The following is a 23,585-nucleotide window of genomic DNA, read 5'->3' on the forward strand; positions in this document are numbered from 1 at the left end:
AAAAAATCAACTTGTGTTGGGCAAAGTGCCTTGAAGTGCAGGGAGGTTGCGTATAAAAAATTATGTATGTTTCAGTTTTCTATCATTAAAATATATGCACTTTTTCTCAAAAGTCCCTTTACTTTGTGCCTTCCCCTCATATAGACAAGGTTTTTCAATTACAAAGTTGCATTAAGTATGTGTCCTCAATATGTTCGTTTTATGGCATCCCCGTTTTTCATATGAGCTTCATGCACTGCTTTGCTGATTTCGAACTGATCTAGTTGTAAAGTTCGTGTGATATTTTCTTTACTTATTAAATAGACAAAAAAGCTGGAAGCATTGATATCAGTTCTTTCCTGCACAATTTTTTGGAACATACAAGTAAAAATACATATTTTACATGTGTTTACATGTGTTGATAATGCATAGCGTTACAGAATTAGTTTGCCGCATCTAATTAGTTTAGCAATGGTGATGCAGTTATTATTAATGTATTTGATCCCTCAACAAATTCTATTAGGAGCAGGCTGAGCTGGAACTTGAGCCTTCCCACCGAACGAAATTTCTGGCTACTGACGATCGAAAAAAAAAAAGTCGACAACACCTTTTCGGCGGAAATGACGGCCTTTGCTCCCTTTGGGGGCGGTGAGTCGGAATGTTTCCACTGTACGCTTTGCCGTTTTGTTTCAAGTTCATAGCCATGGTGCCATGATTCGTCTCCGGTCACAACTGCAGACAAGAAATCGTCACCCTCATTGTGATACCGGATCAGATGAGTCTAGGCAGCGCCGAACCTCTCCGTCTTCTGGTGGTGGTTCAAAATCTTGGGCATCCATTGCGCATACAAGAGCACATAAGCGAGATGTTCATGAAATATGGTGTGAACCAAACCGTGACTGATGTTCACACGCTCCGCCAGTTCATCCATGTTTATCCTCCCTACTTGTCTAATCAGCTCATCAATCTTTGCAAACGTGTTGGGGGTGATTGCACGGTGGCTTTGGCACGGTCTTAGATCGTCTTTCCAACTTTCGCGTCCTTCTTTGAACCGCTTGTTCCAACGCTTCACAGTGGCCAATGAAATGCGATCTTCAATGGTACACGGCAGCCATACGGCGACTAATTTCTTTTTGAGAAACACTTTCATCTGTCAAAAACCTCGCGACGCCACGCTTTACAGCTTCTCGAGCATCCATTATGTCACGAAACCACGTTCAACCCAGTGTATGAAAGTATTAAAGAACATTTGTCCTCACACCTGCGTGTCACTTTTGTAAATGAGACATGCCTCTGTGCCACGCGCATGCCTCGCAGATAATCAACCGAACCTTTATTTCAATATGTAGGTTGGCTTGCTTTCATTTGACTCACCCTCATACATTAGAAATGTGAAGACACAATGGAATATACAACTGCGAAGATACAGCTTGATAAAGGGCAAGAAAGTGTCACTGGAAAACAAAGGTCGACGCACGTATACACAAATCCTCGGAACAAGATATCTAAATGTACGTATAATTCTCGAGAAAATGGACATATCTAAGTAAGCGTCACTGTATATAACGCGTCAAACAACGCTAATGAACATGTGGCGCAATTACAGATTCACAGGCCACTGAATTTGAAGGTCCGCACCCCTCCCTCCATTCCCCCCGTTCTATCGCGCGCGACTGAAGGTGGCGCACTTCCTCCGCGCTTTTGTCCCTTGCGAACACAAGACTGAGACACTATTGACGGCTCAGCCATGCCTACCCTCCCCCCTTCCCCCTACGCTTTCACTGGCACATGTAGCATGCGGCTTGCGGTGACGATGCTGTCGCTCTAGGACTTTATACGGAGCATGAGGGAGACGGCGACCGCAGGAATGCGCCTGGAGTGTCCACATAATTGGTATCACAATAATATAATTAGTGTATCTAACAACTGAAGCGTCTCGTGGCCCATTATTTTCCGCAGACAGAAGAACAAGCTACAAAAACGAACTTTCACCATGCGACAAAACGCTGCGCCGCAACTATGTGTTCTTTTTACTTTTGGAGGCCGGGGAACCGACATGAAAAAAAAAAGCGCGAAGGAAAGCTTGTTGGCCACAATCGAATGCCTATTTTAGGCACCCAATGTGGCTACCGAAGGAATATCGAAGAAAACATGAGACGCTTGGTCCAAAGAGAACCATACGCATACTGCACGATATCGCACATCTGCGAAACGAGACTTTCTGGAGAGGTTGCACTCTCAAGCGAACGCACTGCAATCAGTCGAGTCCCCACAGTGATAGCGGCGAGCGGCCATTGATTCTTTTTGTGGTCTGCTAGCCAGAAGGCGTCCAAAACTCTGCCAATAGAAAATCCACTCGGCCAGAAAAAAATAACGCGCACCGAAGGGCGCCGCGCAGTGGTCGGGGCAACACGAGTAAAACGCAAGCGCTCTGGCAGCCCGCGGGTACCGGGAACAAGAAAATTGAAGAGGCTCAGTGTGGGGTCCTCGCGAATAAAATTCAAAGTAGAAAAATTGATAAGAACGTAGTTACCTTTGCTGGCTTTGGTGTCTTGACACGGATGCTTTGGAGCAGGTGAAAAAAAAAATTTGATGTTCTTTTTTGTGACGACGGCACAAATGTACCACCACAACACTTTGTCTCATTGGACCTCGCTGCGTGCTTTGTCTACTTGTCTGATAGTATGTTGATTTGTCGTGTCTCGTTGTATGTTCTGATGTACGACTTTAGAAAAGTTAATGCACTTATGGCGTTAAATGTTTGTAAGAACATTGAAACCACAAAGTTCTGGAATTGAAAATCTGAAGCACGACATTTTAAATGTCAGTACCACTTTCGTATCGAAATTTTACGCGAACTTTACACCCATAAAGTTCCGGAGTTGAAATTCGTGGGCTCCCTAGATTCCGCGGTCGCCGCGAGATGCCGCGACGAGTCCGTTCGCCATCAAAACGCCCATGAAAATTTGTGCTTGGATGGGGCTCCTTGCGTTATGTGACTGCCGGTGCATGGACGTTGCCGTGAAATCCAGCCTAAGTTCACAATCTTCGCACCGAAACGGCTTTTCGAGGGTGCAAAACGCATTCTAGACAAAATCCAGAATGATTTCCGGCGCCGGGGGTTGTTCTCGTCGGCGGTGCATCAGTGCATCACTCATTTCTAGTATGCGGCTGTGCATTTCATTTAGTTTCATTGAATAGGGCTCGACGTTAGTGGAGACATGAAAAATAATAACTACAAGCACGAGCGACGGTCTACTAAATTTTCGGTGCTATTGGGCCATCAGTCATGCCCTAAAACTACGAGCGCCATAAAAAAAAGGAAAAGTGTGAAATTGTTTTCATACAGCGAAATCTTGCTTTGAGTGACATGACGGTGCGTCATTTTATTCCTGGGCTGGGATGGAAAAAAGTAAAGGCGAAGAAAGCCCAGGACACTGTCAGCTGATCGGCTTTTAGAACAAACATTCATGGAAGAATGGCACACATTGTGAATTCACTAACTAGGAAGCAGCCATACTCAAGCGCCTACGGGTACCCACTCAATAGAAAAAAAGCAAGATGTAGAGTTTAGGACCGTAAAGTGCCCAGTGGGTTGTACGAAGAGATAGTGAGGGCCACAAGGTAGCTAACACCATCTAGTGTTCTTTACGTTCTCTGAAATCCAAGCACCGACGCGTAGTCGCATTCGAGGTCTATGGGAACGCGGCCAACGCTACCGCGAATCCAAATGCTGCGGAGGCAACGTGGCGGGTCTAGGCAAGAAATGTCTAAGTTAAAGCCCCTCAATCTTCCAAAGTAGCGCCATTCGCTTCCCTCCTCCTCCGCTCGGCGCGGCCTCGACGGTGGCGCCGCCGGTGGTGGGCCTGCCGTAGCAGACGACGGCTAACACGCTACGGGAGGAAATCCACAGAAAAGTTCGCTCGAGCCCTGCGGAGCAGTTTTTTCAATCGAGATCTTTGTTCGTCAGTCGGTAACTGGCCTTTAGAATTTCGTCTTGGAATTGCGGAAGAAATAGAGAAAATTACCATTATTCAAGGCGTATTTAAGGCGTAAAGCGCGCGACGTTGAGAGTTCGTGTTGCTGAAACACGACGCAAGCACGTGGTGTACTCAAACACGCGCGTAATTACCAAAGTTTCAGGTGTTGACAGCGTTAAAGTATGTGTACGTGGTTTCGTAGGTTCATTCATGTACCTGCAGGACACTTTTGTTCGGTCGGCGCATGAGAGATTCCGGCTGTGTGCGGTCAGCAATGCCTGGCAACAGGGCCGTTTTTTTCATTGCGGGTTGCTTTGGTAATCGTGACGATATAGTGTTTCTTTTTTTACAAGTACTGCTCCAGGAAGGCACATGTAATGGCTAACGGAGGCCTCTGAAGAGCACGTAACATTACACTAATGCAGGCGTCGCAGGGAGTGTTCGCATACAAAATTGGCTGTCTGCGATCTTATACCCCCTTGGCATGCACAGGCTTCGGCGAGCCCCATCCAGCCCTGGTTCTAGCTTTGGTGTTCCCGTTGCCGCTTTGGTGCCCTGGAGGCGCCGTCAATAAAACGAAATAATGACAAGTTGTAACAACTAGTAAATAAAATTTATTGAAGAAATACAATCGCGCCGAGGCGCCAACTTCTAAAGCAGCGCTAGCGCGCGAGTATTGTGAAACGCCAACGGGGAATTTACCGGCCCACGTACGACTCTACGATCAAAGTGCACGTTAAACATCCCCAGGCGAGCTAGATAAAGTTATCCGGAGCCATCCACTACAACCTTTTAGCTTTAGTCGCTTCGGAACGTTAAAAAAGTTGATCACCACAAACCAAATCAATACATCCGGGCGTACATTCGAAGCTAAGACTGCATCATAAGTCATACTGAGCCTTGCAAAAGCGTCGAGAATGTGCGAACTTCTGGTGGAGCTCAAAACACACCCTGAATAAAGTCGCTTTTATGTCACAGGCCAGCTGCAGATGCATGCATTTCACCGCAAGACGAAACTACATGAAACAAAGAGAGCACATTCGAAAAAAAGAAAGTCAGACAACGCGCTAAAAACCACGCAGAGCATGAACACACTTTTTCGAAGCGGAAGGCGTGAACTAGGCTCAAAATCAGAGGTTGTGAATAGCCGTGGCCCTTACTTCATTAAGCCGTGCGTTCTTTGCCACTTCCTCGAAGTCAGCCCGCCCGATCCTGCGACTCCACACTTCTTTTTGCGTTGCGTTCGCCGGACAGCAAAGCAAAAAACTTTTTGCCCTCGCTGTGTCTGTTGCGGCAACCGAAGGCGCAGCAGCATGGCATCGCAATTATGTTCTCGGCCCTGCACATTGTATTACGCTAACGCACTCCGTCAGTCCGCCTGCCGTACTTTCGTCGCGCAGGCCCAACAATGGAGGTCGGCGCGCGCTGGAAAGAAAAAATATACAAAAGCGCGGCGCCTGCTCCGCGCTGGAAAGAAAAAAATATACAAAAGCGCGGCGCCTGCTTCCACGTGACACAGATTGGCCAATGGGGGAGCGGAGGAGGCTGGGGAAACAGGAGGCGTGGAGGAGGAGGCACCAGGGTGAGCGGGGTGTCGGAAAGATCTAAGAATGGCGCTACTTTTGAAAAATTGAGGGGCTTTAGTCTAAGTGCTGTGAAAGCGCCATCTCATTTATTGTGAGCGAACTAGCCGGTGAAAACACCCTTTCCTTAGGTGTTGGTGTTGAGTGCTCTCTGGCTCCGTATGCAGCAGACGCCGAACTGCTCGTGCAGTGCAGAATGAGCGCCATCTGGGGAAGTGCGCAGAAAATATGCTGTGCGATCAGTGCCGTGTCCGTTCCTGTAGGCGGCATTGCTGTCCTCGCGAGGGCTTAGCGCTAGCCCTGTGTAGGCGTCATCGATAACATAGGTTGGCTTTGTGTCATGCCTTAAAGAAAGGGAGCAATTGAACATTAATGACGCGTGCGGCGTACGTAAGACACACTGCCCAGAAACGGTTTGGCGCTCACCTACGCAATATATAGGCGCCTCTGTGAACTTGCATGATTATGTAGTGCAGCTTAGTTCGGTTTCACAAGCAGGCCGTTTCCTTTGTAGAAAACTTGTGAAAGGTACTACGGCAAGTGGCTTAAAGCACATTTCAACTGGCTCAAAGTCAGTAGCAGTTATCACTATAGAGGATCCATCATAGAATCACGCGAGTGAGTAAGAAATACGAGAAGTTCATCACTCGCTTTCACAGTGTCCCCTAGAATAGCGCTTAGCCTGATGGGTCCTCAGGTCTAATAATGAAGAATAAGAGGCCTAATATGTTCACAATGTGTTCTGACAACCCGCTACTGCTTACCAACCACGGATCAGTCGCTGAGGAACAATTGTGTCTGAATGCTGGCGACGAAGTGTGGGCGTGAGCCTTCGGTGAATTTTGAGGCAATACACGTGAGCGGCATGAGAATCGACTATAATAAATGAAGGGGGCACGAAAGTGCCTTCTACAGAAAGTGAAAGGAAGGAAGTGGGTCTATTGTCACCGCAACAATTATGACGCTTTGAAGTATTAAGGTAAGACGAGAGCAAAAGGGTCCAGGAGCACAGAAATAGCAGCAAAGCTTAGTATCATGGCGCATTCAGTACTAAGAATTGATATTCCAGGGTGCAGAACACAGTAGAGGTCGCATTCGACAAATGCACCGGGCCAGTAGGTTGGATAATGAATTGATTCACTGCAATAAGACTTTGGTATATGCAGCCAATTTTGTTGCGGGAAAGCTTTTGCAGACAGGAATAGATATTTTGATGACGCTTAGCACACGATTTATACGCACGCTGGTGTTGCCAGTTACGTGTCCGAGCTTGCGGTAACACATGGAGGGGGAATGAGGGTGATTGGTAAAGCAGTGCGTGAAAGTCAAATCCGCCAAGTGCGTGACTGACCATTTAAGGAAAACTTCTTGTTCTCGAAAAAACTAAACAAATATAGCTTGGAGCACAAAGGAGTGCGGAACAGTAGCAAGGACGTAGGAGCAAGCCTGGGCGTACAGGTGTCAGGTGCTGCAAAGGGGGGAAGGACAGACAGGAAGAATAGAAGCACATGTGGACCGGTGGGGCAGGTGCACAAAGGTGCAGCACGAAAACAATTTTGCGGGAACAAAGAGATCTTTCGACTTGCAGTAAAATCGCACGCAAAAGGAGCATTCTTGACAGAATAAAATGAATGTGCTCGAGCAATGCTGACCGTCTGGCTGAAAGTAGAGGAAGAAATAGAGAAAATGGCGTAGGGTATGACGCTTGAGCACGAACGTTCCGCGCAAGGAAGTGTTGCAACCAAAAAAAAAAATTTAAACCCCTCGGTTTCTCGTATTCCTCTCTCTCGTAACGCAGCGAGGACCTCGAGATTGGCAGCCGTGACACAATGAGGTAGCATACGAGGGTTTTATGGCCAGTGGTCCCATGTAAGTGAATAGGTGCTGGTGGTTTAAAGAGGGTTCCACATCCAACTCCATGCCCGTGAGTGGCACTGGCTAAGCCTTGCGAGACCAATGTTGTACAGGTACGCAAAAGGCCGAGAAAGTCGACGGCAGGATGGCCGCCGTGGTACCTTAAGCAGTGAAGTACCGCATTGATACTGCGTACTCTGTACGCTCATCTCCCAAAGGTGGTACATTGTCTTTCCATCCCATTTGATGACTCTTTTTAGGGCTATTACAGCTTTCCTGTTAAAATAAGTAATGTATCTTTGCTTTATTTGGCCCAATTGTCTGTTGGCTACCCCGCCTAATTCGCATATATATATATATATATATCTTGACACGTGTACGTGTTATTCGTTCTCGGGTGACTGCTTCCTTTTCACCGGTTTACAAAGGTTAATCGTTATCGCTCAGAGCAGAATGCGCTTGCAGATATCGGAAGTTTCTCCAATGTTATCGACGGTTTTATCCGTTGTCTGCTCTCACCGAAACTTGTGTGATATGATTGTGTGCGCTACGTGAATTGCGTAGTACTTTCTGGAAGACACATGGACCCCAGTGACTATTCTGGAACCTTCGACGACTCGAGTATAAAAGCCGACGCGCTTGCCCCGCAGATCAGATTTTCACCGACCTCCGACTGAGTTCGCCGCCGTCGTTGTGCTTTGAGTGTGGCTTGTTTTTCTGCGCACAGTTTCGCCCAATAAAGAATTAGTTTGGCTACTGTGTTCTTGACCGTCACTACCACGTGACATCTGGTGGAGGTGCCTTGCGTTCATGCGCCGGACGCCCCCGACAAGCAGTGATCCAAGCTCGGATAGTGAAGACAACACCAGCGTCATCCTGGGCTATCGAGCAAGCCGCAGGCTACAATACCTGCCCCCGTAGCACGGACTTCTACCCGAGACGGTCAAGAAGATCGCCAAGGCAGCAAACCCGATGGCAACCCCAGTGTTCCCCGTCGTTCTACAACAGCTCAGGGAGACACCGACCTTTTATGGATCATCGTTTGAAGACCAGGAAAATTGGCTGGAAACATACGAGCGGCTAGCTGCTTTCAACAACTGGCACTACGACGACAAGCTGCGGCATGTTCACTTCGCCTTAGAAGATGCCTCGAGGACGTAGTTTGCTTATCTCTCCCTACCTCCCTCCTCTCTCTCTCTCTCTCTCTCTCTCTCTATATATATATATATATATATATATATATATATATATACATACAGGGTGTCCCACGACACTTCAGCCAAACCTTAAAAATATGGAAATGCCACGTAGCTGGACGGAATCAAGGGAACGTTGTTTGCCGGCCGTCGCTTTGAGAGACAGATTTTTTTAAATTCCGCCTAAATACATAATTAGTCTAACCTAAATAAATGCATAATTAGTGTAGCATAATAAATACATATTTAGCCCTGGAGAATAAGGGAACACAAGTTCACAAAACATCAATAGGCTTTACGCAACAGGGCTGTGAAGAGTTACTGCGCATATAGAAATATTTTTTCACTCATGTTTTCACAGAATACGATACAGGATTGTCCAAATATGCCTGGAATATACGATACGTTGTGTAAATTACAGAGGCATGTGCAAATAGCTCTCGTAGTTACAGCCCTGCTTTGTGCGCGCGAAAACTTAGAAGAGAGCTGAGTTTTCGCGGCAGATTTCAGTTAAGGCTGTGTCTTTGTGCAGCATTTTTTTCGCTTTGACCGGAAGAAATTGAAACTAGATGTTATCGTTGGCCGTGACGCATGAACACATATCAGTTCCCATCACCAGAGGAAGGACGACGGCGTCTGAAGCGTTTATGGCGAAACCCGACATCATGTTTGGCCATAACAGGGAGAGAGGGCGTTACTATTTCTTTTTAATGAAAAATTCTTATTTATTTATTTTGTGCATATGGTGTGTGCCGCATAACACTTGTACTTAATAATAATAATAATATTTGGGGTTTTACGTGCGAAAACCACTTTCTGATTATGAGGCACGCCGTAGTGGAGGACTCCGGAAATTTCGACCACCTGGGGTTCTTTAACGTGCACCTAAATCTAAGCACACGGGTGTTTTCGCATTCCGCCCCCATCGAAATGCGGCCGCCGTGGCCGGGATTCGATCCCGCGACCTCGTGCTCAGCAGCCCAACACCATAGCCAGTGAGTAACCACGGCGGGTACACTTGTACTTCTGGCGTATTCTGTGCGTGACAGCAAAGTACTGAAACCAAGCATGGCACTAGGCAATCAATACAGCGAAACCTAAACTTTGTGCAAAGTGAGCATAAGCACGCCAGCAGGTAACCCCGAAAAGTGTATTTCACCTGACTTCTTTGCTTACACAGGAAGAGGTATACGCTGCTTCGCAAGTTTCTGGAAGTCGTACGACACGATAGCATCGAAGAAATTTAGTATTGCCACAATATATCGAAGCATGGGCTGAATTAGCGCATTGTGTTGTCGACTCTCTTACTTTTCTTTGTCAATGTCACGCTAAAGTCAAAATGTCGATGTTAATTCTAAAGTGACTAGACTTCTGTACTTAGGCAGGACGCGTCCCGCTTTCACCACTGAGATGTCGCTGTTTCAAGACTTATGTGTAGGACGGCGTTTTGCTCTACTTTAGCCTTTCCAGACCCCTAGCGGTCCCGAAATGACTGCCCTGTTTCTCAGGTGTTGTGATGACACCTTCTGAATGACTCGAGACGCAGGTCTGACAGACAGGTCTGACAGACGCACCTGACAAGCTGTCTGCCTCCGGGAGGCAGACAGCTTGTCAGGTGATACTTTAACAATGGTGAACAACTACATCAAGAAAACACTCACAGGGAACAACATGGTGTCAAATGTGGTTGCTCTAAGCGCTGACAATACCAGTGTTGAAATTGGTGGCGCCCACTTGGAACAGGAAAAAAAGAACTTGTTTTCGAGGTAGGAAGATCCTGTGAATCACAATATCCTCAAAATCGGATAGGTTGCGAGTATAGCCTACAACATCATTGAGAGTGCAGTCAGGATGCAGTGAAATACCAGCGACTTCTGGGCTACAGTAAAATCAGGTAGCTAGAATTATTCCAACCGTTGACAGGTTGCTTTTCTTATTTTTTGTGAGCATAGATGTGCCCCTCTCGGACAGTCATTTTTTTCAAGATTTAGGTGTACAGCTATGGGTCCATTTTCTTCACAGTCAAGCCTCCCTAATTCAAGCGACCGTGCTAAAAGTTGAACCAGATGCAAGGATGGGCACGGAAGTCCACAGTGCTCTCAATGAGCGGCGAAGCGAAGAGGATTATTCACTTCAGCAGGCATGTCTGCCATCACGTGTGCGTTCAAGGGCTGTAAGATTAGAAGAACAGCGTAAAATGAAAGGAGGAGCTGTGGTAGATGTCGCGAGGGAATTTCGCGAAACTTGGACGTCGTACCTCGATAGATGGCGCAACCAGTTTGACGAGACAAGCAACTTCGCATTGGCTTCTCTCCTGATTGCGTCTGTTATGGCTGACGTTCAGAGGAGTGCACTTTGCATAACTTACGAGCTCACTCATGTACCTATTGACAAGAATGACTTGTTTGACGAGGTTTTGTCACATCTCGCGTTACGTTACCGGCGAAAAGATGGAGGCATGAAAATCTAAGAAGAAATGTGTTGGTGGACGCGGGATGGAACTGCTTCAACACTGGAAGAGAAATAATGTTGTTTGTGAAAAGATGAAAGCATCCGTTGAATACAACTTCATATGATTGTCAGGTACAAATTTAGTTGCGGAGAGGGTCTTTTCCCTGACGAACAAAATATGGACTACGAAAAGGACACAACTTGGCCTAACTACTCTGAAAGCGATGCTCAGGCTAAAAATGAATCTGCGCACTACGTGCGAGTAGTACTTCGGACACATTAGAAAAAACGAGAAGACGTGTCAACAAAGATACACTCTAAAAAGTATTATCAGAAATTTGCTGCAACTTGTATGAGGTATTAGGTCTTCTGGCAAATATTAGGCGTCAGATTGAACTTGACACACTTTGCATCAGAGAGCTGTGTACGAAATAAACAACACTTTCAGCAAACGTTGAATCTCGTTGTTACGTTTGATACCTCCCTCCACCACCCCGCTGTCCCACACGATTTGTCGTCCGTCGAATCTGGTCATACTGGTCACCGTTAACGGTGATAACGGTCACCGTTAACTCGCGATAGGCAGTATTGTAATAGAAGCATGACATGGAGCTTGTGAACACCGGATGTCTCAGCCTGGTGCGATGTGTGGCTCCGAGTGACCACGTCAGCATGTGACGAGGAGCTGCGCATGCGCATAGAAAGCCTTCCCGGCACGCATCGGGGTAGCACGTTGCGCGTCGTGCCGAATAGTTAAATTCTGGTGTCGTATGATTCAAAACAACGATCTCATTATGATGCACGCCATTGTGGGAGACTCCGGAATTATTTGGACCACCTGGGAATCTTGAAGGGCCCCCTATGCACGGGGCACGGGCGCTTTTGCATTCTCCCCCGTAGAAATGCGCCCGCCTCAGCTGCGATTTGTTCTCGCGACCTCCGTCTTTAGCAGCGCAACACCATAGTCGCAAAGCAACCACAGCGGGGGCAGTGTTGTGCTGCGCGAAACGTCATTGTGGGAGACTCCGGAATTATTTGGACCACCTGGGAATCTTGAAGGGCCCCCTATGCACCGGGCACGGGCGCTTTTGCATTCTCCCCCGTAGAAATGCGCCCGCTTCAGCCGCGATTAGTTCTCGCGACCTCCGTCTTTAGCAGCGCAACACCATAGTCGCAAAGCATCCACAGCGGGGGCAGTGCTGTGCTGCGCGAAACGGTTGCATAACCCTGTGCTTCCGAATATCGCGTTCTTCCAGGAACACCTAGTATGTATTAATTTAATAGGCCACCTGCCGTGTGTAGTAGGCATTATATGAAATGCGCCACTCCCGCTGTTCCTCTGAAAGATCAACCAAACCCGTTTGGGCAATTCATGCTACCGTATCCATGTTCTGACAGGCAGAAGAAGCGGTAATAAGGCCTCGTGTGGAAAGCAAACTCCGAAATATGCGTTAACTTTGCAAGTAGCACATTTGCAGGAATCGAGAGAAGCGCAATGCAACTAAATTACGCAAGCCCTAAATTTATACATCGTAAGTCTCCGTTTTACGGGATATTTGAAATGCGGATTTTTTTATTTTCATTTATTTATTTCGATTCTGACAATACGCGATACTTCGTGACTGTTAAGGCGCTGGAGCTAAAGGAATTATAAAACATGTTCCAGCAAAAGCATCTAGCGCACTTGGTTACCAAAAACGAAACTTACGTCAAACCACTTCAGCCTCTAGTGAAATAGTTCACAGAACCTTTGTTCGTCCTCAGCTCGAATTCGCTTCCGCCATCTGGTCGCCACATCAGGAATATTTAATAAATTATCTTGAATCTGTTCAAAACCGTGTCGCCCGTTTCATTACGAAAGATTACAGTAGGCATTCTAGCGTTACTGCTATAAAGAAATTACCCATTAATGTCGCTGCCATCACATGTCATTCACAATTTCTAGAAACTGTTGAAACTTGTATTTCAATGTAACACCTGCCTTTTCCTATGTTCACATGTTAACCACCCCTTATGTAATACCCCGAACGGGGTCTTTAAGGTAATAAAATGAAATGAAATGAAATCACTATCACTCCCATCTCTTGAATCTAGAAGGATGATAGCTCTGCTTTGCTTACTGCACAAAATTACTCGCAGTCAACACGCAACTACATTATCTCTTTCCCGCCCATTTCGCACATTTCGCCGCTTATATAACGCACACAGTTTCACGCGTGTGTTTGGCCACACAAATGAATCTAACAAATCTGCATCACCTCTGGCGATAGCAACTTGGAACGATCTTCCAAGCCACATTGCAGAAATTATTAATCTGCAATTATTTAGAGAAACATTAAAAAATGATTCCGTAATCAGGCGCACACGTTGTTTCATTTGTACCATGTGACAACTGTCGTCATTCTCGCTTCTTGCAAGCAGTTTATAGCTGTACATGCGTTTTCAGCTCTTTGCCGGGAATTCGATGAGCCCTGCGCGTTTCTGATCGTCCAGAGTGTTGTTTTTGTTCTTCATTTGCTTGATGTTAAACGACGTCCGTTATCCAATTGCTTGATTTGTTAGCTATGCTCTCCTGTTTTCACTACATGTTGTTTCTCTTACCCCCGTCACGCAATACTCCAGTTGGAGCCTGTGAGGTATGTATATATATGTATATGAATAAATAAATAAATAAATAAATAAATAAATAAATAAATAAATAAATAAATAAAAACGCAAATATGCCCGACATGGCTCCTAGCACCCTTGAACCACAGAACACAGCCAGAATTACGACATACATAGTATATATATATATATATATATATATATATAGTCGCATTGAACCAAAGGACACATTTCTAAGGTGCTGCGAATAAACTATACATTTCAATATTATGTTGAGCTGCATCATTTATACAAGTATTGAACACGCAAGATCACAAACAGTCCAGAAAATGCAGTTTTGATTGGTTCTTGTGAACCGCGATATAACTTCGTGGTGTAGAATTATCCAGCTCTCATCTTGGGATGCAAGTTTGTTTCCTATGCGATTTCTAAATGTCGTAATTTTGACCCTGAACTGAACCGAATATTGTATTACGCATAAATGGGTAAGGTATAGAGCTTTATTTCTAATGATCGAGAAAACTCAACTTCAAATAAATTTTATATACCTCACTAAAGTCTGCTGCGGAGTAACGTAGGGAGGACAATATTGTATTTACCGCATACTTCAATGTTTAAATGGAAGGTGACCGTGAACTGAACGTTTTCTTAAGACGCATGTCCCTGAGAAACCGGCTGCAAGGTCAGTGCGTATGACGCACGACATGCTGTCTCGAAGGTTTAGTTTCTCGGCCTGTGCTGTGCAGCACTGTTGCTACTGTCTTGGACTGTGTATGACTCACTTGTGCATACATTGCCCTTCCCTGCTGTCCGGCGATTTGCTCAGCAACACAGTGTGATTCTTCGATGCGCGATCACGCGTAGGTAGAAGCATTCGCCTAGTTCCTTTGTTGACTCTTTTACGCTACTGCGAACGTTGGAGCCGCATTTCGACAATGCCACCGCCTCTATTTTCGGAGCTTACTGTGCTGCTTTTTTAAAAATTTTGTTTCGGTGTTCTTGACCTTGTATTGCGCTATGGCGCCTTTGGGCTAGCACATCGCGCCTTTGTGATCATTTCTGTTCAACTTTTCTTTTTTTTTTTGCAATGACTCAGTGCTTTGACCTTGTTTGCTTCCACATCTGTTTGCTGTTACGAACTTTCATAGGCAACGGTGCATACCGTTTCCAAGGTTTCTTCCTGAGTCTTCCGAGGTCCAGATGAAATAAATTGCAATGCGTAAGAATACAGGAATACTGTACAGAAGGGTCCAGGATTAAAATATGTGGTTGTAATAAGAATATATTCTTTGAAGTATGTAAGAAAGCCTGACGCCGATGAAACCACGCGTTTTATCGAATCCCGTTCAGTGCGGAAGAGGCACGATGAAAAGAAGAACGCAATCCGAGAGAAAGATAGCTAGCGAAACATAAAATACGTTTCGCCCGCCGTGTTGGGGCCGAAACGTCATTTAAATCTATACTAAATCCGTTTTCTTGGTCGGTGATCTATTTCTCATTAAATTGTAGCAATGTAGCTAACTTCGTAATCTAATCACGCTAATCTGAACCGCACTTGACATTGGGATAAGCCTTACCCATCAGGCCCAAGACTAGTCTACTAAGGAACTATTCGTTAGGATATGTAATATATACATATAAATATGTTTTATTCAATTCATTAGTGAATCAATGTGAATCAATCGATTAAGCACGTCACGTTATGAACTCATATCTCAACCAAGGCTGGTAATATAGAATAAGAAGAAAATTTACCAGCCTAATTTACCGAGACGAAGGTGCGAACTTTTTGTCGGCGGCGAAACATTCTTGAGGATTTGCTTCTCTGCTGCGCTAATCCATCACCTTTTAGAGTTTTTAGCGGTTGTCGGTTTTTGCGCACGGCCTCGAAATATCAACGTTATACGGCAGCAATCTGAATCTCCGCAGAACGAGGAGGAACACCACGCATCTCCTTCAGGATCGAAAAAAAGAAAGGGTTCGCAACGGGAAATGCGATTGGGACAAAGCAGATCCGCTCAGCGTATCAAAACGTAACACATAAATTCGCACAGGTGGTTTAGGCATATGCGGCAATTGGCCATCTAGCTAGTACACCATCAGGGGGGGCAGGGACTTAGGCCACCTGCTCATTAATACGCTAATCAACAACGAATTTCATGCATACCTCTCAGCCCTCAATTCCATACACAGGTGTCTTGCTCGCGGTTGACAAGCAGAGGCGGCACGTGGCATCTTCAGTGGTTGGTGTAGAGCACTCTCTGACATGGAGACACCCGGTAATGCTTCAAATAGAGCCGGTGGGGACAATGGATCCCTGGAGTGAGAGATAAAGGTAGGGCCGCAATCTTGAAAAACGGCTTCCAAAATTTTTTGAAGAATCCTACTAACTAACGTGAGTGACGTTGGAGTGAAAGAGGTCACACGCAGACGGATTTAACGAAAAGCCTTGCAAGAAAACCAGAACGCATGATTGCCAGTCAGTCTCTAGAGTGTGCAGGAGTACGTTCATCTAGGTGACTTACGGATCCTAATCATGCTACGGAAACTTACAGAATAATAGAAAATAGGTTAAGGTGCATGCATACAACAGAGATTACCAATCCCTGACTCCATGGGAGCTGATCCCTGTCGTTGAAAAGCGTACAATAATTCCATTCTATCGACGCCAACATACTGGGCAGAAACTTACACGCAAACAGAGAAGCTCGAGAACAAGTTAAGGAAAGTGGAAAGAGTGATGGAACGAAACACGTTAGACGTATCGTTAAAATGCCAGAAGAGAGCGCTGGGGATACTACAGTAGATGGGGATAGCCGATATTCGGGTTCTCATTAAAGGCGAACTGCAACAAAATTTCGCTTTGGCTAATTTAACTATAAATGCTAAGCGTATACTATCAAAGTGATCTCCGCAAAGTCGCAGCGCTGGTAATCGCCTAGTTTTGTTATTAGCAGCTGTTAGGTAGCGCCAATGCAGACCGCACGTGCACCTGGCGGCAAAGCGGTAGCGATGCGGATTTGCCTAGTTTTGTTATTAACAGTTATTAGGCAGCGCCTATGCAGACGACACGTACACCTGGCGGCAAAGCGATAATGATGTGGATATGGCGAATATACTGTAGAATCGCACGCAACTGTTGAGCACTCAGTTGCGCTAGGTTGCGCCTAGGCAGCCTGGTGCCTTAATCACTCATCATTTGCGCGTTGACGGGCACCTCTCTCGGCGCGCGTTGTCCCTGTTGCTCTCGTGATTTGAGCTGCTGCAAGAATGCCGATGCGTTGCGTGGCCGTCGGGTGGTCGAATACGTACTCGAACACGAGCAATGGCTGTGCAGTACACAACGCTGAGCGCAGGGTGGTTGAACGCATTTTCCTGTCCGAGCTTTCAGAGCGAAAGCGTACACTGCGGCCCCGCAGGCGAGTGCGACGCGGACAAGCCACCGCGCACAAAGCATGCGAACTGCAGTTGACGAAGCTGCACAAGCTACATTTCAGCAGCACATTGACTTACCCATCAAGGTCTGCTTGGCAAACGCTTTCTTGGGGTGACTATAAGTACTACATGCCGCGATGGCGCACGTTTAAAGGTAACTTTTATTCAAGGGCGATATTCTCGAGCGATCATTCCCGGTAGCGCATCATCCTGAAGCTGTTTCGTGCGTCTCTACATGGGGCACGTCGAAGTCGACGAACCAAATCCTTTCTGACACAGTGCCAGAAGCGAAAAGCAACCGCATCCTGCATTTGTCACGAAGAGCAGGCGACGCGGTGGCAATGGTGTAGATGCGGCGGCAAGCCACCTAGGAATCGAATGCCGCCAGAGCGATATGGGCGAGGCTTTGCCACGGCCGCACACTTAGCACCGAACCCCTCTATCCTGGCCGTGCCAAGCACCAGCTACTTATCAACCTTTACTACAGATGGCGGCAGTTATGTCATTGGTCGACGAGTCCGGCGCTTCCAACGTCCCAGGCAGCGGCCGATGAAGTCGTATGCGCTATGTCGGAGACTTTAGGATTGCAAAAATATTGCCCTGCTCTTTAAACGTGATCCGCAGCAGCGCGGCATCAGTTGCCGCAGCACTAGCGGATAAGTGCGCGGCGAGCGAGCGCTTCTTTGTCGAAGGCGCAAACGGAACACGCTCACTTCAGTGAACCCGAACAGCATGCTGCTGGTCAGACAAGCTAGCTGATCCGGCGCGCGACAGGACATGTTCTATTACCGAGCCCGTCATACTAAATTGTAAAACGTCCAATTTTCGCAGATGTAGTATAACTGTGCTACGCGTGGATCGCGTCCTGGTTAAGCCGGACTATACCCCACCTTTTGCTTGGCCACCCCAGTGTGCCCTTCGCCCTGCTTTTGAACGTAAACCGATAGAGAACACCGGCTGGACTCGCACAATACTTCGCATTAAAAGAACATGGCGGGTGCGCTACGGCGTTGTCACAGCGCACGAAGCTGCTAACAAAGTATACTAACTCTGTGGGTAGCAGACGTGCGGGACCTGTTCGCTGATACTCCGGAACGGGATACAAGCAAGGAAAGCGGACAGCACGAGCGATTGTTCTCCACATTCTTCACTGTACGTTACTTCCACCGGGCGATAATGGCGGCGTTCTTTTTCAGTTTCGGTATGAAAAACATAGATTTCTGCCATATCGTTATGACGCATTTACCTGTATTTCAAGCGTAAGATTTTGCACAGAGGCTACTGCATGTCTAAATTATCTGAAACTGGGCTTTTTACGCGGTAGAAAATTTCATTGCACATGGCCTTTAAGAGGAAAAAACTGGAGCTGGGCCGGCCATGAAATGCCTATGGCAGATAACTACTGCAACATTATTGTTACAGAAGGGGTGCCTAGGGAAGGGAATTGTAGTAAGGGACGGCAGAAAATAAAGTGAGGTGATAAAATTAGGAAATATTCAGGTGCGAGTTGTAATCAGCTAACGTAAGGCAGGGGTAATTGGAGATCGCTGAGAGTGGCCTTCGTTATGCAGTGGACTTACAAAAAGGCTGATTAGAAATGGTGATGGTTCTGATGGTGATACCGAAAACTGGGTGAAGCTTAATTTAATTTTTTTTTATATTTGGGGTTTTACGTGCCAAAACCACTTTCTGATTATGAGGCACGCCGTAGTGTAGGACTCCGGAAATTTTGACCACCTGGGGTTCTTTAACGTGCGCCTAAATCTAAGCACACGGGTGTTTTCGCATTTCGCCCCCATCGAAATGCGGCCGCCGTGGCCGGGATTCGATCCCGCGACCTCGTGCTCAGCAGCCCAACACCATAGCTACTGAGCAACCACGGCGGGTGGGTGAAGCTTCCAAACAATGCTTATCATATTAGAAGCAGGGAAGACATTGATAGAGCTTGGGTCATCACAGGTTCCAGTAAACATAGACACAGAGATGTTTTAATGAGGAAAAGAAAGATCAAAGCGCCATAACCGAAATGCTAGCCTGCAATTTACGTACATAATACCTGATTTGCTCGAGCAGGGTTGGTGTACGCGCATTTTTAAAGGCATGCAATTGGAAATAATCATCATTGTCACCAGCTGCACTTTGTTTAGATACCCCACTATAGTTCAGGGCGCCAGCGTGGGTAATGGTTTTCTGGAATAAAGGTTGAAGGGCCAACCACAAACTCTTCGAGCGGCTTTGGGAGTTTTCAAAAATACTGTCAGCGCAGAGTGAAATTGACCGGAAGTTACGATCAATCAAGCACACCCGGAACTTCCTGGACCTCAAGAAAGCTGGAAAGACCGGCGCTACAATCAACACGTAGACATTAGTGATACGCTGATCCCCATGCTGCCATCTGCAACTGCGACTCATATCGACTGTGGAGGATCCGTCAGGAAATCGTGCTACGTGAGCAACAAATTTTAGGGACATTCAATATAAATGAGATATAAGAAAGCTCGAAAAAAAGAATGAGAAGCAAAAGCGAGATCATTTTGGGAGGTACATGCGTACGTAATTTACTTTAACCTAAATGCCAATTTATTATTGCATTTGTCAGCATGTCGAGTAGGGCACGTGTTTTACTGCAGTCATTCTGTTCATTACGTAGAGTAAGCGAGACGAAATTCCCTTAATTGAAGAGCAGAGACACACCATGTGAGAAGAGTCGCCTGGAAGAAACCGGAAGCGGACGTGATGGAGGTCTAGTTTTCTAATCCTACTGGTCACTGAAAAAGGCTGTCTTTTTAAATTGCCGATGTAAAGCCTTCGTGTAGGCCTATAGGTTGCGTCAAACTGTTCAAAATATTTCGCTCAGGGTTATGCGAGGATCAGACAGGGAAAGTAACGTGCAATATTCCCACGGGTATCTGCTGTGATGACACTTGGTCTGTTAAGAGAACGCGCGTCATTGCTTGCACTATCATGCTAACCAACACGCAAGAAAAGACAGAACTAGAAGGACCCCTTAATTAATCTTGCAGAAATTTGCTTTCAGGCACTCCCAGCATGATACTCCAGATGGTAACCGATTGGATATGAACTGATATGCGCAGTGCACATACCAGACAAACAACATGCATATGACGCAACACAGCGTCGAAAATATATCTCTGAGAACAGTGCTTTCCAGAAATGGTAAAAGTGATTTTGTTGATCGGGATTAATAGGCAGTGCTAGTCTATGCACGAAGCAGGTGTCGTCTCTCAAGGAACGATATTTCTGATATATATCCAGTGCGTGCTTTATGGCGTTCATTTCTAGCGTGAATAGGCAGCAAAGGCGAATTGACAAGGCCACGGAGGCAAGGCGGACACTAAACTCTGGCTTTCCGCATTGCATCGGCACAGTACGCAAATCAGCCCACATAAACTACCATCACACATGCCAATGCTATAGTGAAACGTGGCTAGGCAGCTGTTCTTTAAGCTGGGACTACGAACGTTGCGTAATACACTAAAAGCGTGTTTCCCTAAAGGCAAAGTTATTTTGGGAAATTTTCATAATGCGTGGCGTGCACGCAAAACCCCTGATACAGATGTGGACACCAGAAGTACCTTATTTCGACTTCTCAGCTTGCACAACCACCTTTTTTGCTCAAGTTGCGAAATAATACGTTTCCACGAAATATTCCTTCTGCAACGTAGGTAGACGTAAGGCCTGGAGAGCTAAGCAGCATCTCTGTACGATTTTTTTTCTTGTTTAGTCCATGCACGTGATTCCATCGGAAAGCTACGTATGCCAGATGTCACATCTGATGCTCTAAGTAACCATACCACATAGGACTTTTTTATCTTAAACCGAATCCATTTAAGCTTACCTGGGCTTGGGCTGGCACTCAGTCCATCCGTGAACAGAAACCTGAACAACCCTCAATTAGTCTCCTCCTCAGCAGGTCGGATGACCCGTGCCTATTGACAGAAGAAATACTTTTGTGACTCGTAATGATTTAACCGAGCATCACTGTCTGTTGCTTTAAAGCGCAATGCGTGATCATAATGAGCTATTAACCCATGCAAATACGTTCTTTGCTCTTTTGACCTCAAACGGATTTGCGTAGAGTGTTTTGCTGTGATTTATGAACAGAAAAATGAACTATAACACAGTGCTTTAGGCTTTCCAAAGAAAACGTTCTTAAGACACCGCGTAATTAAACAAAGCTTCAGCGCACTTTGTGGCAGCTTTAAAGTTATTGTGTGTAAACGTCTAAGTAGTCATACTAGAATAACAACGTTGGAAAACTTACCGTCTTCAATTCTACAGAGAAAAACTTGTGCTGTCAATTCATAAAATAAGAATTTAACTTGTGTACTGTGTTTGTAAGTAAATGGGTAATTGGCATGTGGTGTCAGAAGTAGCGTTCGTCTCTTCAACCACTGGGCTAGATGTGACGAATTCAAGACGGAAGGACGGGTGACTGTAAATAGATTTCTTGCTATAAAAAAAGAGAGAAAAGAGCTGATATGCGAAACGTTCTGACAACTAGAGAGATGAGCCGCTGTCGTAGAATAAGTGTACCTTATGTTGATTTATTTGATCCAGGAAAACATTCAGATCGGTTTTTGCTGGTCGTATTGTCGCATCTCGATACTGTGTTGTTACTAGCTCGGCTTGTGATCATCTGCAGAAATTTGATCAGCACTCTGCCCACGTGAGCACTCGCGCAAGTGTTCGTGATGCATATGTTTACAGTACGCGGAACAACTGTGAGTCTGCCTAAAGTCCTTGGTTTCAAGGGTGCCTTTGGAGCGCAAACGTATTGTTCTGCTAAATGGCATATCCCCAAGCATACGATTGTTCCTTGCTCGCCTGATATACCTTGTCAGTGTAAACAATATCTGCAGTGCTTCGGATAAAAGGGAGGGCTGTATTTCCGCTGTATTGTTAGCACACTTGCAATATTGCAGGCTTGGGAATGTTAGAGTGCTCGAACTTCCAAAGACATATACGTTAACGACCAGAAAATACAGCAACTACGGAAATCCCTACACTTTCCGATAAAATGTGACTGTGCTACTTTATGGTACTGCTTAACCAAATATCGTTCAGATTGTTCGGGCTTAGGTACCGAGCCCTGAAATAAACTTTTAGTCCTATAATTACGTGTCCAAGAGAATATCAAATATTTTAACGTACAATCCTCTGCGCTACTTGCACGCTGTTCCTCACTTAAAAAAATACAGCTTTCCTAATCATTGCACATGTCATGATAATGATCGCCATCACTATTATAATAATAATTACCAGGACTGTTAGGCTGTATATTTTACCCTGCAGGACGGCGGTCCTTGACAGCGATAGTCCATCAACCAATTCTATCGCATGACTGCACATGCTATATTTGGTTATAGAGTGTTATAAATTATAATATGTTCCATAATCACTGTGGTCATAAGCGCTCATCTTGTAATGCAGTGAGTGCAGCTAACCAGAAAAAGGACATGCCAGACGAATCCGAAAGAGCCCAATCTCAAGATCATGTCGAGATCAACAGCCTATTTATGTCCACTGCAGGAAGAGAGCCTCTTCCAGATATTTCTAGTCTTCCTTGTTTGGGTCGGTTTAATCATTCTCATTGTATCACACCGACTGTAGATTTCTTGCATAAGGAACTGCACATCTCTAATGCATAAATTAGGCGTACAAACTTGCATAAACACAATGTAAGTTTCATCTCTTACTACACTTATCCTGTTACTCTAACACTCAACCAGTTACATTATTTACGCACTACACGCCATTCGCAAAGTCACATGTCCCTGTTAATATTAAGCATAAGTACCCATGTGCCCTTACAATTTGTTCTGTCGTCTTGTTGCGGGGCCTTTCTAACTTTCGAAGGCTGCTGCACAAAGGATGCGCTCAACACCGATGCGCGGCTGTTTTCGAATAGCTCTGAGGTACTTCACTGAGACCAAGCTGACTTGGCTTCGGGTTTGTCGACAACATATACCGTTTCCGTTAGCTTCCAGTTCAGGAGCCACTGCGGTGCTGTCTCAACCAGAGGCGTCACTTCTGATTCAGTGGAACTGTTTGGGTCTTGTGATTTACCTGAACTGCAGCTTGTTTTAGGCAGTGTGCCAATATTAACAAAGGCCCTGTCCCAGGCTGGCCAGCTAGGTACCCATGTATGGCTGGTAGTGTCGTCAATGGAAACAGAAGAATTTAGGCATTTTTTGTTTGGAAGTGACATGCTGTGCATTCACGGGGAAATTGCTCTCATCGTTCTGTTTATTGAAGGTATTTGCAGCATTGCTTTGGAGGTCACTACTGTACAAATGCGGGTGCGAAATCTCAGTCTCAGCGTGACCCCTGCATAGGTGGGCTCTCACCGGAAAGTTTTAATAGGAGCGATATTAAAATACCTTTGAAGCCGCTGCCCTGCTCGAAGGATTGCAGACCTATGTGGGGACTTCAACAGGTAACTTTCAACGTGATTAATGCTCGTGGGCAGCTAGTTG

At 45.8% G+C, this 23,585-nt stretch overlaps 1 protein-coding gene across 2 annotated transcripts in view; it reads right to left on the minus strand.

Annotated features, from left to right (window-relative positions):
* The window catches only part of LOC142589772 (uncharacterized), a 65,983-nt gene that overhangs the window by 41,730 nt on the left and 668 nt on the right, over positions 1 to 23,585 (minus strand). Inside the window, exon 2 of one of the 2 annotated variants that reach the window (XM_075701361.1) lies at positions 20,945 to 21,035. The gene's annotated coding sequence lies outside the window, so the exon portion shown is untranslated. Of the gene's footprint in view, positions 1 to 6,306; positions 6,831 to 20,944; positions 21,036 to 23,585 lie in introns of those variants that run through there. The other variant, XM_075701362.1, reaches the window with a different exon arrangement.

This window comes from Dermacentor variabilis, chromosome 8 (genome assembly GCF_050947875.1).
Source record: "Dermacentor variabilis isolate Ectoservices chromosome 8, ASM5094787v1, whole genome shotgun sequence".
NCBI lineage: Eukaryota > Metazoa > Arthropoda > Arachnida > Ixodida > Ixodidae > Dermacentor > Dermacentor variabilis.